The following is a 19,295-nucleotide window of genomic DNA, read 5'->3' as shown; positions in this document are numbered from 1 at the left end:
CTTGGATATTTGACTCCGACTCTTTTATCCCAAAATGAGATTGACTCCGACTCCGCTGCTGTGGTTTTAACTGTGAAATAATTATTGTTGATATGATTTGTTTTTATTTTCACGCTAAAGTTTTAATTTAGGTATTTAGTTTTCGGTGAATAAACTCGTAAAATATGCGCAGACGATTTTTTTTTTTTTTTTGACAATGAAAATTATTTCTTTAAGTTGACATTTTATTGTTTTTTTTTTTATTTTGGTAAGTGCATTAATTCGTTTAAAAAATTATTTTCGGCAACAGGGGAAAAAGAAACGATTTTTTTTATATGATGTATTTATTTTAATGAACTTATTATTATTTTTTCGTTTTGAAAGCTGTTTAAAAAATTTTTTTAATGGAAAGAAGTGTATTAGCTGCTTTGTTTAAAAGGTGCTGCTATTTTATTTGTTCGTTTTTTTGAAGAAAAGTAAGGAATATTTTATTCCTAGAAATCAGCTTAAAATATTAAAAAATATATGTTTGAAAAAATTTGCGATTTTAGCTATTTTTGAGAATATTGATCAGGTACTGGAAAGTAGTATGGGTATACGGGAAAGTAGGCTCGTCTAGTTCTAGACGGAACTTCTTGTTAAGAAAACATTTTAACTGGATAATTAATTTTGTATATGGATTTTGAAAAGTGAAATTTCAACTTTGTGAATTTTTAGCGCAAAGTTTTTAAATTCCAGTGGCACCCAATTACTCAAATGACGGCCCTGTGAATTTTTAATTTCTATGTATTGGAAAGAATTTAGACTGTTTGAATAAAAGACTATAACGGTGCACATAGTTATCATATCACTTATGTTCGTCTAAACGAGCTAAGTTTTTTTAGCACCTAGGCATCGAAGCTGAGGAGCATTTATCATAAGCATTTTGCGTCTTGAATCGCAGAGAGAAATGCGACCCTGAAATAACCCAAGTTTCGTCGTCTGCCAAAACAAATATCATAAACATTTCCTTAGCATGCTTTTTTCCCGAAAACATCTCCCAAGAGAGAGAATTTTTCGAACAAAATTAGCCGAGAACTACGACGCCAGTGTCACTTCGGAATGGTCCTAGAAATGAATGTGAAATGAAAATTTCTCTTAATGTAATGACAATGTATGCAAAAAAAAGAAAAGAAAACGAGCTGATGTGTGCATCACATGACTTCCTTTTACTCCAATTTAATGTCATTTTCTCATTATTGGCAGTTTTAATGTGATTCAATAGTTTACTTTCTAAACATCACCAACAGTAGCCAAATTGAAACCAGATTTTAAAAAAAAATTAAAAAACGCCAAATTTGTCGCCCAGTTGGCGAAAAAACTTGACGACTAAAAGACTGGCGATATATCGCCAAGTGTCCATCAAATTATAACACCACTTGAGTTTACATCGAAATTCACAATGATTTCCCCCCAAAAAGGGGCAAAAGACCCTCTTTGGAGCATCTGAATGCAACCAAAAAGGGAGGTGCACAACTAGACCCCACTAGAAGTCTAAGTACCAAATTTCAACTTTCTAGGACATTCCGTTCTTGAGTTATGCGACATACATACACACATAAACACATACGTACATACAGACGTCTCGAGAAAACTCGATGTAATTAACTCGGGGATCGTCAAAATGGATATTTCGGGTGTCTGTACGTTCCTAGGCATCTATCCACGTGTGGTCGGGTTGAAAAATAAACTCAACATTCATTGGGGGGTGAGCAAAAAAGAAAATAAGGCCGATTTTTGAGTGAAATTTTTTTTGCGAATACAATACTTCCTTTTTTGTAAAAGGAAGTAAAAAGACATCAAAGGCTCAACTATTAGAGTGTTTGGTTCATAAATACCCCTCCCCTCGCGTCTTTTCAGGGTGTTTCAAAACTTTAGGAGGCGATATAAGACATCAGGTGTACCACAAATCAAAGTATATATCCTAGTCTATCTCCAATTGTTCTCAAGCTACTGGTGATCGACCAAAGATGTCTAAATCTTTAAGGAACCCTTAATTTAATTGGGCTGGAATCCACAGGGATCACTTGACTGTCCCATATCTTCAATTTTGGGGCTTCCATGACTCTGCGGTAGGAGCTTGACTTCGTATGCTGGAGGTGGTGGATACGATTCCCACCGGTGCCCAGGGAGTTATTCCCTTCCGTCTGTGTTGTAAATCTTTCCTGTGTTTGTCCAGAGGCAAGAGCCCTTTTTTTGCGGCCCTCTATGTATATGAAGCTTTTTAACTTCTGTACAAATAAAAATGCAAATAAATTTTTTTCCAAGCCGAGGTCAAAAATTAAAATTGTCGTCTTTACCCACCTTCTTTCCAGTTTTTATTCCAAGTTCCCCCCACCCCCCCTTCTCCCACACACACACTAAAGTGTTCAACAATAATACAATGTCGATCTAACTTTTATTTCTTCTTACCTTTTACAAATTTAGTTTCAGTTATTTTTTTCTTGACTCGTAGCTTTTTGCTTAAGGAGTATTTTTTATGTCACATACTTCACTTTGCTATATAATTTAAAATGGGACTTTCGAAAAAGCTTACATTTCTGATTTACACATTTTTTAAAAATATCATGGAAAGTTTTAAAATGAAGCGACTATAACTGGACAAATACAGCGTTCTTCAGCCAAAATTTCTATTCAAAATATACTGAAGAAGAGCTTTCCTGTAAACCCGAAACAGGTGTGTGCAAATTTCCTTACCACTTTGCTAAACATCACTGAATTCGTCAAGATATACAATTGGCTAACAGGTAATGATTTGAACTTAAAATATGAGTAACCTTTTTTTTTTCTTTTATACAGAATTATGTCTTGCTTAATTCTGTGGTGATATTCTGGTGATAACTACGAGAGCAATGGTTTTTTTCCGCATGTAATTTTCTATTTCCAAGAAAAAGTTCTGTCGTTTCCTAGTATGACAGTTTCATTTATCAAAAAAAAAAAAAAAAAAACTCTGTCATGAGAAGTTGAAACGGTCAATTCTTTTCGTTTCACATTTCAGCTCGCCGAATTCAACACCACTGCGTTGATGCTAGCTAAATATTTCATCGTGTTACGTTTTCAACGGGGAGAAGAATTCGATGCAACGTTAGCATTTCTTGCTTTCTGACAGTCACCATTGTTGTGTTATATCGAAGATATCAAATAGTAAATGGTGAAAGTCGGGAATCGCTGACAGGCATGACAGTTGACAGGACATTCAAATGCAGGACAGTGACTGTGGAGGTTTTATTGGGATTTTTTCCTTCTTTCTGATCAAATTACATGAGAGGCTGTCCATAAATAATGTCATAAATTTTTTCATCATAGTTGACCCCCTCCCCCTTTATCGCAAAGTGACACACTTCACCTTACCCCTCCGCACCCCTGGCCACATGTCGCGCTATATGTTACATAAACAAGTTGCAATAAAAATGCGTGAGATGTCACATTTCTTTTCCTCCCCTATCTCCCCTGTCACAAGCTGTCGTAATTTCATAACCCCTTTCCCTCCTCGGGACATCATTCGTTGACAGCGGCTGATTGAAAATAACATGGAGATAGGAACTTAGTAAAAGAAATTTGACCTTTTTTTTAATTATTTTATTTTTTATTTTTTTAGCCGGATTTTAATGCGAATAATCTTATTCTTACTAGAAAATTGCCCATCAAGGTATGGTGGGTGAAAATAGCTTCTATATTTGATCGAAGTAATTGCCTGTTTGTCAATATTTTGTTAGTTGAAAAAATTTAACCCTAACTCCAGAGGATGAACCTTAAACTCCTGTAGATAGCGTTCATTGTGGGCCACTTTTTCGCTTCTTCATTTCCCTGAAATGAGTCTAACCAGTAAAACAGTTAAGTTACGGGATCCAGTTCAGCCTTGTCAAAATAAAACATTTGCCTGCATGTCGATGCATTCCCAAAAAATATTACCAAATTATCTTGCCGTGGCGCGAGTTTCATTGTTGATGACGTCGTCGACGTCAGGAGCTTTACTCGCTTATATGAGGATTCCTAATTTTGCAGCCATGGCTATTGTTCTAGGTCATTTTTTTAATTGGTGATTTTGCAATATTTTCGGAAGTAGTAAATGTTAGTGATCATACTAATAAATGGTAATCTTACTTTAAAACGAAGACAATAATGTAGAGACTTTTTAAGTGGTAAACGCAGTCGTTGGAGGAACAGACAATTTTTGAGGGTTTACAGTCATGAAACTATTTTACAGGTTTTCTGCCATGAGGAAAGGTATCTGCAGGAATGAATTTCTTTGAGATGTTTAAGAAAACACGTTTCGGATTCTATACTAACAAAAAGGAAATGTTGGAATTAGACGTTTAAGCTTCTTTCACAATAAAGCTAAAGCACAATAAATGGCAAAAATGTAAATCAAAAAAAAAAAAAACTAATTTGAATTTTGACCTCTTGAATTCAAATTATATTTTTCGCAATCACGAGTGTGTGTGTTTATGTGTGTGTGGGGGGTATGTGTGTTTGTGTGTAGGGGGTATGTGTAAGTATATGTGTGTAGGCTTGTGTGTTTGTATCTATGTGCAGGTATGAGTGTGTGGGTAGTTGTGTGTATGAGTGTTTGTGTGTGATGGGGAATGTGTATGTGTGTGTAGGCATATGTGTTTGTGTCCGTGTGCAGGCATGAGTGGGATGAGAGTGTGGGTAGTTGTGTGTAGGCATGCGTGTGATGAGTGTGTGGGTAGTTGTGTGTAGGTATGTGTGTATGTGTAGGTGTTTGTATGTATATGTAGGTGTCTGTATGTATGCGTGTGTGTGTATGTATGTGTTTGAGTGTTTGTATGTGTTTGTGTGTGTGTGTGTGTTTGTGTATGTGTGTGTAGGTGTATGTATTTGTGTGTGTGCGCGCGTGTGTGTGTAGTTGTGTATGTATGCGGGTGTGTGTAGCATATGGATGCAACCTGGAGGCAGTTTTCGCTAGAGGAGCAGCATCGTGAGGAGCCGATCGACGGTTATGCTGCACAGGGTGCTGGTGGGAAAATAAAATCATGGCACATCAAAACAGTCAAATGAAAGCAATAAGCAATCGTGATTGCTCAAAAAAGAAAAAGGGAAAAAAAAAGAAAAATTTGTAGATACTGTGCTTTACCTTCCCACGGCAGTATTATTTCTGTGAATGGATAACCGCTGAATTTTAGCAAATTTCAATTTTTCAATCATGAACTCTTTTAAACAATTCAATGGAGAGCAATCGCTGATTGCAAAACATTTATTTCCAAAAACTCTTAAGATCATTGAAAACTATAGCAATTTGTACCATGAGAGTAGAAACATTTTAACTGATATGCGTAACTTAACAGTAGAGAGATTGAGATTGATATATGGCATTATTTTTAAAAACTTTAGGATAACTTCTATGTTTCAGCAACTACATGGAAGGTAGAACAAAGCAAAAAAGGTCTCCCGATTGGGAGAAGTGGGCAAAAACCCGCTCCTTGCCACGCCCCTGCTAGAATTCGTATAAATTTTCAAATTAGCCAAAAGATAAAAATTATTATTAGAATTAGTTTTTATAATGTTCTAATTTTCCATTCAATATATTTTCGTCTGAAATTATTTAGTATTTTATTTGTTTACTTATTTTTCAATTAAATTAACTAATTTTATTTTCTCTCTTTTATGTATTTTGATTGTTTATTTATTTTGAAATTTTTTGAGAAATTATAAAAGTTTCTTGAATGTAAGACTCTAAACTGGTATTGACGATTGCTCGCTATTTTGCCATTTACTGCGGTAATGTTTTAGTATTGCCTATGAATTCTCTTCAAGGACTCAAAATAGTACAAATATCAAAATATAATAATACTCATACAAAATATTATCAGATTTAGTTTTTTGCACAGCCGATTTTATGACATCAAACATAAAAATTTTAGAATATCTCAAAACATAAGAACTATAGAAAACTATTTATAGAACGGACCCACAGCAACAGAACAAAAACGCATTAAAGCACGACATACGATTTATGTATCACGAAAATCGATGAATTGGCAAACGCTTTTTAACCCTTAAGTAAAATACTTCGTTCAACTAACATGAATTTAAAAGCGATTTGTAGATAAAACATTAAACATTATTGTTCTGGCATAAAAGATCGTTGCCATGGTTATATGGAAAGTTCGAAGCAAAACATTATTTTTTTGAATTTTCAATGTCTTTGAAGCTTTCAGCTCTCTAAAATCATTAGTTATGAAGTATTCTAATGCAGCAATTCGCCACCTTTTCTAATTTAGTAAAAAGTTGTTGTTTTTTCTTTTTTTTTTAAACAAATGCCCACCAGTGTATTATTTTATTTATTTATTTATTTATTTATTTATTTATTCATTTGGAAACGCACGAAAAAGAAAAGAAGAAAATTAATAAAAAAAAAAAAAACACTCGACGATATACAGTACACTCCCGATTATCCGCGTAAGGGGGGGGGGAATCCTTCAGTCAAAAGTACTACTTTTAGTCATTAAAATGGATAGAATGAGCAAAAAAATAACATGGACCCAGAAAATACCTTCATTTTCCCAACAGTTTTTTTTTAATAAATTTTTTTTAATGTCCGATTTTTCAAACAAGGCATGGTCTTGATGACGTCACAAATGATGCTCTTTGGCGCATATTTCTACTGCATTTCCACGTTATGATAATCAAGAAGCGAATTAAAATTGCGCTCTACGCTTGCTATCAACCATATCGTTGCCAATACACGTGAGTAAAGATGCGAATTAAGTATTTTGCTATGTGAATGGCAACACTGAATAGCATTTCATCATTTGTGATGTCATCGGCAGAAGCCGTAAACAATGAAAGCGCTCCGATTTAAGCAATTTTTTAAAAATATTAATTGTAAACAAATTTATCAAAAAATTGTCAGATCCTATGTTTCTAAGCATGCTCTTTCAGAAAAAATACTTTTAAAATTTTGGAAATGACCCCATTTGGGTGGCACGGGTAAAGCGGATAATGAAAATCGTTGATAACCCAAAAAAGGCTTAAAATGTAGTACAAATAAGAAAAAAAAATGTTTCTGCTTAAAAAGTGCACTAAAATTAATGCATTTTATGTACAAAAGCATATGAAAGCAGTAAAAAAAAAAGGACGATAATGCTTAGGTAGGCTAATTTACTCGCCGAACTATACCTCGTGGATCTGAAGGAAATGTAAAACAAAAACAACACACTTTAAACTTTACAATTTTTTGTAAAAATCCGTCACATGTTTTTTTTTTTTTTTTTTTTTTTGCACTCGCTGATAATCCACTTGCCAATAATCGGAAGTTTTCTGTATAAAAGAACTTCTATAAGTTTATCATAAGGTTTACTTCGTGATAGTTGCTTTGGAATGTAATGATAAGTAATTATTGCAATGCATAACTAGAATAAACTTTTGAAAAAAATCACAGAAAGTTATGAAAATCAATAAAACATAGTTCAGAGAAAAAATCGCACAACAAATTATTATTTTTTTTTTTTTACTAAGAGACTTTATTTTTAAACTGGAGATGGTACAATTTTAGGACCAATTATATTTCTACGTGGTTGTGAATCCAATTCTAATGAAAGCAAAAAAAAAAAATCTAATATTAATAATAAATTTAGATTTTCATATAAACATAAAAGGGGATTGGGGATGAAAAAGGACAAAACTCGTTAAAATCCTTGCATTTGAAGAAATTGCACATAAATTTAATGTTGTATTGCATCAGTTGAAAAAATCACCTAAATTAAAAATAAATAAATAAAAATTAAAAATTAATTTGAATTTTGACATCTGGAATTCAAATTATGTTTTTCGCAATCACGAGTGTGTGTGTGTGTGTGTGTCTGTGTGCAGGCATGAATGTGTGTAGGTGTGTGTGTAGGTGTATGTTAGTATGTGTGTGTGTGTAGGTGTATGTTTGTATGTGTGTGTGTGTGTGTATGTATGCGCGTGTGTGTGTGTAGGATATGGACGCAACCTGGAGACGGTTTTCGCTAGAGGAGCAGCATCGTGAGGAACCGTCGACGGTGATGCTGCAGAGGGAGCCGGGGGAAAATAAAATCGCATAGGAATTCAAAACAGTCAAATGAGAACAATAAGAAATGTGATTGCTCAAAGAAAAAAAATAAATAAATAAATAAAATAAGAATAAATAAAAAAAAAGAAAAGAAAAAAACGAAAATATTGCCCGTTTTTCAGGAGAAGGTACTTGACTCCTCCCTCGCCACGTGGCATCCGATGATTCTATTTCGCTGTTTTCGGCAGAAGGTATATTCGGATCATAGCATTTTGTTCTAAAAGCAGCAGTTTTTAAAATGTAAGAATAACTAAAATGGCAACAGACAAGGGAAACAAGTGATGTAAAAGACACCAAGACTTTTTTGCACATTAAAATACACGCCCAAGTTAAGGATGTCTGGTTTTGCCTCCTTTAGAAGAGCGTGGATTGCTTACCGATCACCCCCGTGTAAAATGAAACTCTGCGTTTGAGGAGGCGTGGCGAAGTGCCTTCTCGTAAAAAACAGACAATACTTAGGGTAAGATAAATAAATACCTTTGTGCTGAATAGTAAAGTCAGACCAAACAACGTAAGTAGAAGCACAAATTTATAAATTACAGCAGACACGTGTTTCGGCGTTACAGGGATGTCTTTTCATCCATAAGCTCATTATTTTTGCATTGAAAAAGGCGTTCCCTGTAACGCCGAAACACGTGTCTGCTGTAATTTATAAATTTGTGCTTCTACTTACGTTGTTTGGTCTGACTTTAATACTTAGGGTCTTCTTATCATTCAATTATACATTTCTAGAGGAAAAAATGTGCAAATTAGCAGTAGTAATAAAACTGTAGACTGATATTTTATATTTCAAGGAACATCTTCAGTAAGGAGAAATGTAGAGAAATTTATCTCAGCACCTCTTCCCCTCCACACCCTATTTTCAATAAATAAAATTTTAATTATTTTTATTTCAGTAGATTCGAAGACCGTAGTATTCCAACCCCTAAAGCTTTAATTTTAGCAGTTTAGTTGCCATAGCAACATTGCCAAAAAATAAATATGAAACGAAAGCAGACTGCCAGAAAGTGATTGAAACAAATTTAAGACATTGAATTATTTCCAAGCGCGGTACAGGTTGAAAGCGAAACTGCAAAAAAAAAAAAAAAAAAAACACGAAAGTGAAGAACAATCACACGGCTGTGATCTTGGCACCTTTTTCAAGGTTATCGTAACATCCGGTCCCTTTAACTAACAGAGAAGGAAAAAAGAACAAAATGCTTATCTTCTGTCACAGTAAAAGAAATTCCAGTCACACCTCGCTACTTTCGAAGAAATCAGACTATATTATTGGTGGAAGACTGATTGGAACATACTTTATATATATATTCATATGTTTTTCTTTTCTTATGTAACACCAAGACTGTCACATAAAAATGTATCGTTGAAAAACCAGTCGATATTTTAATTTTCTATGAAATGATTTTTTTTAACAATTTTATTACAAAGTAAATAATTGTTTTATATCAATATTATTTACCAACGCGAACATGCTTCGAATACTAGTAATTTCTTTTGTAACACTAAGAGGGTCTTATAAAAATATACCTCACAATACATAAATAAATGAATAAATAAAAAAAAATAAATGTTATATATATAGTTATATACATAGTTATGATGCAAAAAAACGTTAAGTTGTAACTATGACTAGTCCGATGATATTTTTCCCACCAGAGTTTTCTTAGACACGAAATCAGTTTTAGTGTCTTCTTTTGTCTCAAAACAGTCCAATGCAGAATCGTCAAAGGGCTTGAATCAATGCATCATATTGTTAAGCGTCTAAATAAGATTTCTACTGTTCACTTACTAATGGTTGACATTCACATTTTGTTTCCCTATGCTTTGAATATTACTGAACAACTAAATGGGAACATTGATTTGAAAGAGTGTATTTTCAAGTACGATTCCTCATATTTAAAGTTCCATCATGAATCGTCACAGCAGTGACAACTATGAGAATATTCAAAATGACGCAATTGCTATCATTGGACCGCTAGGTGTTTCTATGAATGAACCAGCTAACAAAGTGGTTTATTAATAGAATCTTACAAATATTATTGAAGTTTTAGCTCAATTATATTTAATAATTGATCAATATTTTAAAATAAGTGTAATAATGATGCTAAAATATTTTCAAAATAAGTTTTGGAAACTCCCCTCAGTAATTGTATTGTGTACTAACACAAAAACTTGTGTATTGTGTAGTTGTGTTACTAACACAAAAACTTGTGTAGTCGTTTCAGTACTTGTTAAAGTAAATTTTAATGCAGTTTCAAGACATTTGGTGCTGGAGAAAAATACCAAAAATAAGGGAAATAAAACCAGTGGATTAAACTAAGGGCATGCAAAATCCTTGTCGTCAACTAACATCTTTGTGAATCAAAATTTTTTATCAGTCTTTGTGGATCAAAATTTTTGAGTCTTGTTTCATCTAATGAAACAAGACATTTTTTTCAAAAAAGGCCTCATAAAATTTTAGCTAAGAAGAGTAAGTCACATGTTAGAAAATATCAAGTGGTGAGCGAGGTATGGTGAAACCAGCTGTGTTGTGCGAGTCCTGAGGCGTTTTTATGTTTCTCCTGTGCTAAAAAATAATTTAAAAAAAAGTCATTATTTGAATTTTGACATCTTGAATTCAAATTACGTTTTTCGCAATCACGTGTTTTTACTTTCTTCTATATCTAATATATAGAAGAAAGTATTGGATTCGTGCAAATTTTCGAATTTCGAATTTTGACGGATTCGAACGTTTTGAGGTGTGCTGAGTCCATTTCGACTATTTTTGGAAAATGTCTGTCTGTGTGTGTGTGTGTGTGTGTGTATGTGTGTGTGTGTGTATGTGTGTGTGTGTGTATGTGTGTCACGTCTGTGTGTGACCAGTTTTTTGTGGCCGCTCTACAGCAAAAACTACCGCATGAAATCGAACGAAATTTGGTACACATATGTGCCCCTATGTGAACTTGTGCCCATTGGTTTTTGGCGCGAATTCATCCAAGAGGGGTGGAGCAATGGGACGTTTTTTGAGTTACGCGTGATTGCTATTCCTCAGGAAGTAACTGGCGGAATCAAACAAAATTTGGTCCATATGTTGCCAGTAACAGGAACAGGTGCTGATTCAATTTTGGTGTCAATAACTCAAACGGGGATTAAGCTATAGAACGTTTTTTGTCGTCAATTGTGACTGCTGTATCTCAAGAAATAATGAACGGAATGAAAGAAAAATTTATCGGCAAGTAGCCCTTAAGTGGGTATAAAAGCTGATTTTATTTTGGTGTCAACAGCTAAAAAGGGGGTAGCGCAATCGCCCGTTCTTTTTTTTCCATTGTGAGTGCCCTATCTCAAGAAGTAATGCTACGTTCTGGTTGAAATTTGGAATATATGTGAATCCATATGTAAACAGACTTTGGTACATATTTGGCTCCAATCGCGCCAAGAGGTGCTGATTTATTTTTATTATCATTATTTTTTTAGCGAATAAAAATAGCTTTATTAATGCAACAATAAACTAGTATGTTGTGGCCATCACGAAACTTTCTTCTATATTTTTCTTTTTTTTTTTTCTGATCCCTCCCCATGCTTGACGAGGAAGCAATATTCCCAACAAAAACAAAATTACACATGCAAAAACTTGACGACCATCCCAATGTCTGAATTATTGCAAAAGCAAAGCAAAGAGCGAAAATTGAAAGTTATTTTAAAAGGTTTGCTTGAATTAATTACAAATATTTTATTTGTTAACAAACATAAGATGGCAACAGTTAAAAATTTTAAATCATTGGGATAATATTTCCGATCATTTCCATTCAATTAAAATCACGAGAAATACGCAGACGACAATCTATTACGATTTATCTTTCTTATTGTTGCATTAATAAAGCTATTTTTATTCGCAAAAAAAAAAAAAAAAATCAACACCTCTTGGAGCGATTGGCGTCAAAATTGAACCAAAGCCTGTTTACGTATGGATTCACATATATTCCAAATTTCAACCAGAACGTAGCATTACTTCTTGAGATAGGGTACTCACAATGGAAAAAAGAACGGGCGATTGCGCTACCCCCCTTTTTAGCTGTTGACACCAAAATAAAATCAGCTCTTATACCCACTAAGGGCTACTTGCCGATAAATTTTTCTTTCATTCCGTTCATTATTTCTTGAGATACAGCAGTCACAATTGACGACAAAAAAAACGTTCTATAGCTTAACCCCCGTTTGAGTTATTGACACCAAAATTGAATCAGCACCTGTTCCTGTTAATGGCAACATATGGACCAAATTTTGCTTGATTCCGCCAGTTACTTCCTGAGGAATAGCAAGCACGCGTAACTCAAAAAAACGTCCCATTGCTCCACCCCCCTTGGAGGAATTCGCGCCAAAAACCAATGGGCACAAGTTTACATACGGGCACATATGTGTACCAAATTTCGTTCGATTTCATGCGGTAGTTTTTGCTGTAGAGCGGCCACAAAAAACTGGTCCACACACAGACGTGACACACATACATACACGCACACACACAGAGACAGACAGACATTTCCAAAAATAGTCGAAATGAACTCAGCACACCTCAAAACGTTCGAATCCGTCAAAATTCGAAATTCGAAAATTTGCACGAATTCGAACGTTCTTACGCTTTATCTTTTTACTTTCTTCTATATATTAGATATAGAAGAAAGTAAAAAGATAAAGCGTAATAGATTGTCGTCTGCGTATTTCTCGTGATTTTAATTGTATGGAAATGATCGGAAATATTAGAACTATTATCTCAATGATTTAAAATTTTTAACTGTTGCCATCTTATGTTTGTTAACAAATAAAATATTTGTAATTAATTCAAGCAAGGCTTTTAAAATAACTTTCAATTTTCGTTCTTTGCTTTGCTTTTGCAATAATTCAGAGATTGGGATGGTCGTCAAGTTTTTGCATGTGTAATTTTGTTTTTGTTGGGAATATTGCTTCCTCATCAAGCATGAGGAGGGATCAGAAAAAAAAAAGAAAAATATAGAAGAAAGTTTCGTGATGGCCACAACATACTAGTTATTTTACGGTTTGATTTTCTTATTTGAGAATGTGGTCCATCGATGGAAACACAATGGGTCCATCCACAGCAACTGGTTCCCATGAATGGACCACATGCTAAAAACATTTCTTTTTAATTTTTATTCTTTATTGAATACAGCTAAAATAAAAGCGAATATTTTTATTAAAGGAGAAATATACTGAGTAATTATTCCTATCGTCAATGTAAAGGTTTGAGTCTGAACTACTTCCTAAAAAATGTCATAAGTGTTATGTCGTTAATTGACGGCAACCTTCCCCTATTCTGAAACATAGGATTACTGTGCATCAATTTTTCTACTTATTTTCAAAGAGAGAGGGGGAGGGGGGGCTGTAAAATATTTGAGCAGAAACAGCTTGAAAAAAAAGTATTGTGCCTTCTAGCTAGAAGATATGGCAAAATAGCGAAAATGTAAAAAATAAAAATAAAGATCTTACGGAATAAGCAAATAAATAAATCAATATAGTTTTTCTTTTGCCCAGAGAATGCTTACAGTTCTTTTCACACATCAACTTGAAAAAACTGAATCAATGCTACGTACTTTTGTGCCATTTTTGAAGAGAAAAAACAATAAATCCGCCTAATAACATGACTTTATATCAGATAATTAAAATTCTATTGGCAAATAAAACACATTTTTGTTAACATGTGATCTGTTTAGATTCTTATTACCCCCGCCTCCAAACGGCAGCCTAAAATGAAGTAGGAAATACCACATTCACCCAACATTCAATATTTACATGTATTTGAAGATTTTTCCTTCCAGTCGCTTCTAAATATTATCTCACTTCGGAATTCTGCTGTTCCATTCATAAACTTCTACAAACGAGTTATTTGCGCCAACAATGCCACATTTGAAGCAACCGCGATACTAAGAATGGATGTCAGAAATTTAATTAGCTGAAGGTAAAAATAATTCATCTCAGCAAAGATGAGCGTTTTATTTCCCCGCGCTTTGTCTTAGAACGGATGACGCTCGAAGCCACAAAAATTACCCTCGCTATTCGATGAAGATGACATTATTCACGTGAAGTGGTTCTTAAGGAGCACAGAGAAACCTTGGATGGAACAATGGAAAAATGGATTTTAGAAGCATTTGTAAGTTTTCGCGTTAAAGACTACTTATTCACCGTTTCGACGTAGGGCTTTCAAAGACCTTCGAATTCTCGGTAAACAACTATGTATTCCGCTGAAAGGTTGAGTTTAGAATAAGTTTGGAATGTTCTTTTACTTCGTAAGAACAAACAAAAGAAAAGAAAAAAAAAGAGATGAGTTTCGACTGGCAATACCAAAACGCTGTTCGAAAAAAAAAAGCATAGTTATTCGATTGTACTAATATATATAGTGGCTCCCAAAAGTGTTCGTACACCTACGACTTTCAAAGAAATAGGCCCGTACCCATTGGTTAGAATTAATATTTCGGAATAGGTATTTTATTATAAGATCTATGATCTATTTGTAACAAAACCACATGAGTATTTTTAATAAAACATTAAAACTTAATTTTTTTTAAATCAAAAACCAAAAAGTGCCGGAAATTTTATTTCACAAAAATCTTCGTACACTTTGAAAAAATGTCAAAAAATTAGTAAATAATCTAACTTTTTATTAAGTTATTATTTAGTAGAATACCATGCAGTAGCAACAACATCTTTTAAACGTCTGGGAATAGATTTCATTGTTCTTTCTTTCTTTTTTTGTGAAATATCTGAGTTAAGCGTTCAGCCGCACTTCGAGCCTTTATGTTTCTAGTTAGCTTTTCGTTTCAATGGTGTATTTTCGTAATCTAGCCCCCAGATATCTCCAAATATGTTCCATTAAGTTTAAATCTGGCGATTGAGGAGATATTTCTAAGCTTAAGGACAATTTTTGAGACACCAAACGCAAACGTGTGCTTCTTATCGTTATCTTGATAAAAAACAAAGTTGTTCCCAATTACCAAATTTTGGGCTAATTGTTTAAAATTGTTTTTTAAAATATTTAAATGAACAGCATAATTCATTATTTCATCAATAAATTCCAAATTTTCCAAGTCCTGATGCTGATATGCATCCTCACACAAGAACACTTTCACCGTCCTGATTAACTGATCCAACTAAGTTCTCAAGATTAAGTTCCCCGTTTTTTCTTCTCTTGACAATTATACAACAATTTAACCCAAATTGTTGAATTTATTTTCATCTATAAGTAAGACGTTGGTCCAAAACGTTTTGAGCTTATTTATCATTGATTTTACTACGGAAGGCGTAAGCTTATTGTTTTTCGCACGAATAAGAAAATTTCTGCGGGAAAAGTTCCCATTCAATCCAGCTAATCAGAGAACTTGGCGAACAATTTTTAGGTGAAAATTAAACGTAAAATGTTTCATTCAATTCTGCAGAAACTTTTTCAGCTCTAAAACGTGTATTTTTCTTTTCTTTTCTTTTTTTTTTTTTTTTAAAACTGTAAACCTCCGATCACGCTTTGTTAACTTTGCCAGTTGACCTTTTCTTACCTTGTTTTCGATCCGATTCTTGTCTTTAAAGCATTTTATAAAGCACTTCAATATAGAATGGTATAACTTAACTCATTTAGAGACATTTCAAACCAATTTACGGCTACTGTGAGGGAAAAAAAATCAAATTTCGAATCGTGTTTGTTGTTTTCTGCGCATACCTGCTATTTTAACATAATAAGCAGAATATTAGGGGATAAATAAACAAAAAATTAAAGGAAAATGACTTTACAGTGTCATTACAATGCAAAAATATTTTAAAAAACCACATATGATAATTTTAATCATGAATTTATTCGAAAATATTTCAGTGTACGATGACTTTTATGGCGTGTTTTTTCTCTGTCTCATCGTTTTTTGACAAATTTCAAAAATAAAATTTGGCAATATTTTGGAAAAAACTATTGGGTTGTATTCAGAATGGCATAGGAATGGTGTGAAAAAAAATTGGACTTCACATTCGAATTCATTTTTGCGTTATTTTGGTTTTACTACAAAATTTTAAAGTGTACGAACACTTTTGGGAGCCACTGTATATAGTATACCAAAGAACAAAGAAAATCTCATGAAGCCACGGTTAGAGAATAAATTATTCTTTTTAAAATACAATACGTTCAGTATCTATGAATTTAAGTTTTTTGAAACTTGTTTTTTACCTTCCCTTTGACAGCCCTCAATATTATTTCTATATTAAGGTGATATAGGGGTCGTGTAGAAGCCTGAATCTGGCATTGAATGCTCAATCTAGTATATTATTGTACGCATTTATATATCGCACTTCATGTTTAAAAAAAATTACGTGCAAGAAGAAAAAAATACTTTCAGTTTCCTTTTCAAAAACTTGAATGGATTGCATCTTCTATGATGGGAACAGATTTTTAAAAGCATCAAAACAGATTGAGAGGGAGAAAAGGAGGGAAATAAGAGAAAGTTTTCAGTGCTCAATCTTTTTCTCTCCCAGAGCACACATCTGTTCTCTGCGACCTGTTTCGCGACACGTTGTCATGACTACGAGTCACCATGGCAACGTGGAAAACTTTTCCTTCACTTTTGCAAGGGCGGAAGGGGAGCAAAAAAAAAAAAAAAAAAAAAGTCCAATTCTAGGGGAATTGAGTAGCTTATTTTTAGAATTTTCCAACAACAAAGAAGCAGAAGACGGAATTGAAGAAAAGATCGCATTCGCTCGAGAGAGTACAAACAAAACGGATGGAGAAAATGCTTTTTCACTCTTCTGATGCAATATTCGGAAGATGATTACAAAAATCTCGGAGATCTTTTTGAAGGGTGCAAACTTTCGCCCCTTCCAGTGTTGTGTACATGTAGAGGAGAAGATATTTCGGAAAGTAGTGCACCGGAAACGAACGATGTAAAGAGTTTAGGATTGGAATTCACACGGATGGGAAATTCACTATGTAGCAAAGTAAGATTTATTTTCTTTTTTAAGATCGTCTGCTCAAATAAAACATGCTTGGCAACGGTTAGAGCATTTTGTTTTATTAATATTCGATCTAATTGGAAGTGTTTAACGGTGAATCGAAAAAGGAAAAAATTCAAAAAAGGAAAGAAGTTGTCACGAAAAAGTATCTGAAATTAGCCTACTCCCTTTTTTTCCTTCAAAACATGTACGGAAATTTTGATAAAAATAATTTGATGGAGTTTGGTCTCGCCATTGTTTTTTTTTTAACTTGTACTTTCAGTTCTATAGCTTGAATACTCCACCTTGCAATCATTTGAGAAATTAGCCAAAGAGGTTTCAATTTTCGCTCGGACAAGGCTGATATCTCATCGGACGTGTCATATTCAGCGTAAGTGGATCAGTCTTGGTTTACCTTTTTATTTTTAACTAGTGGCACCCGCACGGCTTCGCCCGTAATAGAAAAATTAAAGGTCTTTTGGTTCGCTTGTATATTTACAAATAATGTATAATGAATTTTCTCGCCAATTGGCTTGTACCGACGTTACAGTTCCACGTTATGATAATTTCGTATCTTGCCAATTGGCTTGTGCCCATGTTACGGTTCCACGTTATGATAATTTCGTAATTTATGATAGTTTTTTTTTTCTTAAAATTGGAATAAAAAAAGAACCACATCGAATTTTCGAAAAATCGCTTCGAGGTGCACACCCCCATGCTGTATACTAACTTTGTGCCAAATTTCATGAAAATCGGCCGAACGGTTTAGGCGCTATGCGCGTCACAGACATCCAGACATCCTCCGGACAGAGAGACTTTCTGCTTTATTATTAGTAACGAGTCTATGTACCAAATTTCAACTTTCTAGGACATACCATTTTTGAGTTATGCGAGATACATACGCACATACGCACATACGCACATACGCACATACGCACATACATACAGACGTCACGAGAAAAGTCGTTGTAATTACCTCGGTGATGGTCAAAATGGATATTTCGCGTGTCTATACATTCTTAAGCACTTTTCCGCATGTGGTCGAATCGAAAAAAAAACTCAACATTCATTTTGGGGGTGAGCAAAATGGAAATTAAGGGCGATTTTTGAGTGAAAATTTTTTCGCGAATACAATACTTCCTTTTTTGTAAAAGGAAGTAAAAAGAACTACATCGAATTTTCGAAAAATCGCTTCGAGGTGCACACCCCCATGCTACATACTAACTTTGTGCCAAATTTCATGAAAATCGGCCGAACGGTTTAGGCGCTATGCTCGTCACAGACATCCTACGTACATCCTACAGACATCCTACAGACATCCTCCGGACAGAGAGACTTTCTGCTTTATTATTAGTAGCTAGTGGCACCCGCACGGCTTCGCCTGTAATAGAAAAATTAAAGGTCTTTTGGTTCGCTTGTATATTTACAAATAATGTATGGTGAATGTTCTCGCCAATTGGCTTGTACCGACGTTACAATTCCACGTTATGATAATTTCGTATCTCGCCAATTGGCTTGTGCCCATGTTACGGTTCCACGTTATGATAATTTCGTAATTTATGATAGTTTTTTTCCTTAAAATTGGAATAAAAAAAGAACCACATAGAATTTTCGAAAAATCGCTTCGAGGTGCACACCCCCATGCTACATACTAACTTTGTGCCAAATTTCATGAAAATCGGCCGAACAGTTTAGGCGCTATGCGCGTCACAGACATCCTACAGACATCCTACAGACATCCTCCGGACAGAGAGACTTTCTGCTTTATTATTAGTAAAGAGTAAAGATGATAATTTCGTATCTCGCCAATTGGCTTGTGCCCATGTTACGGTTACACGTTATGATAATTTCGTAATTTATGATAGTTTTTTTTCTTAAAATTGGAATAAAAAAAGAACTACATCGAATTTTCGAAAAATCGCTTCGAGGTGCACACCCCCATGCTACATACTAACTTTGTGCCAAATTTCATGAAAATCGGCCGAACGGTTTAGGCGCTATGCTCGTCACAGACATCCTACGGACATCCTACAGACATCCTACAGACATCCTCCGGACAGAGAGACTTTCTGCTTTATTATTAGTAAAGAAGATGATAATTTCGTATCTCGCCAATTGGCTTGTGCCCATGTTACGGTTACACGTTATGATAATTTCGTAATTTATGATAGTTTTTTTTTTCTTAAAATTGGAATAAAAAAAGAACTACATCGAATTTTCGAAAAATCGCTTCGAGGTGCACACCCCCATGCTACATACTCACTTTGTG

The 19,295-nt window shown here is 34.2% G+C and overlaps 1 protein-coding gene across 1 annotated transcript in view; it reads left to right on the top strand.

Moving 5' to 3' along the window:
• Window positions 1-16,510: 16,510 nt before the first annotated feature.
• LOC129221430 (inositol hexakisphosphate kinase 1-like) overlaps window positions 16,511-19,295 on the top strand; it is a 108,521-nt gene continuing 105,736 nt past the window's right edge. Inside the window, exon 1 of the mRNA XM_054855915.1 lies at window positions 16,511-17,032. The gene's annotated coding sequence lies outside the window, so the exon portion shown is untranslated. The remainder of the gene's footprint in view (window positions 17,033-19,295) is intronic.

Source organism: Uloborus diversus, chromosome 4 (assembly GCF_026930045.1).
Source record: "Uloborus diversus isolate 005 chromosome 4, Udiv.v.3.1, whole genome shotgun sequence".
NCBI classification, from domain to species: Eukaryota; Metazoa; Arthropoda; class Arachnida; order Araneae; family Uloboridae; genus Uloborus; species Uloborus diversus.
This window is presented reverse-complemented; position numbering and strand designations above follow the sequence as displayed.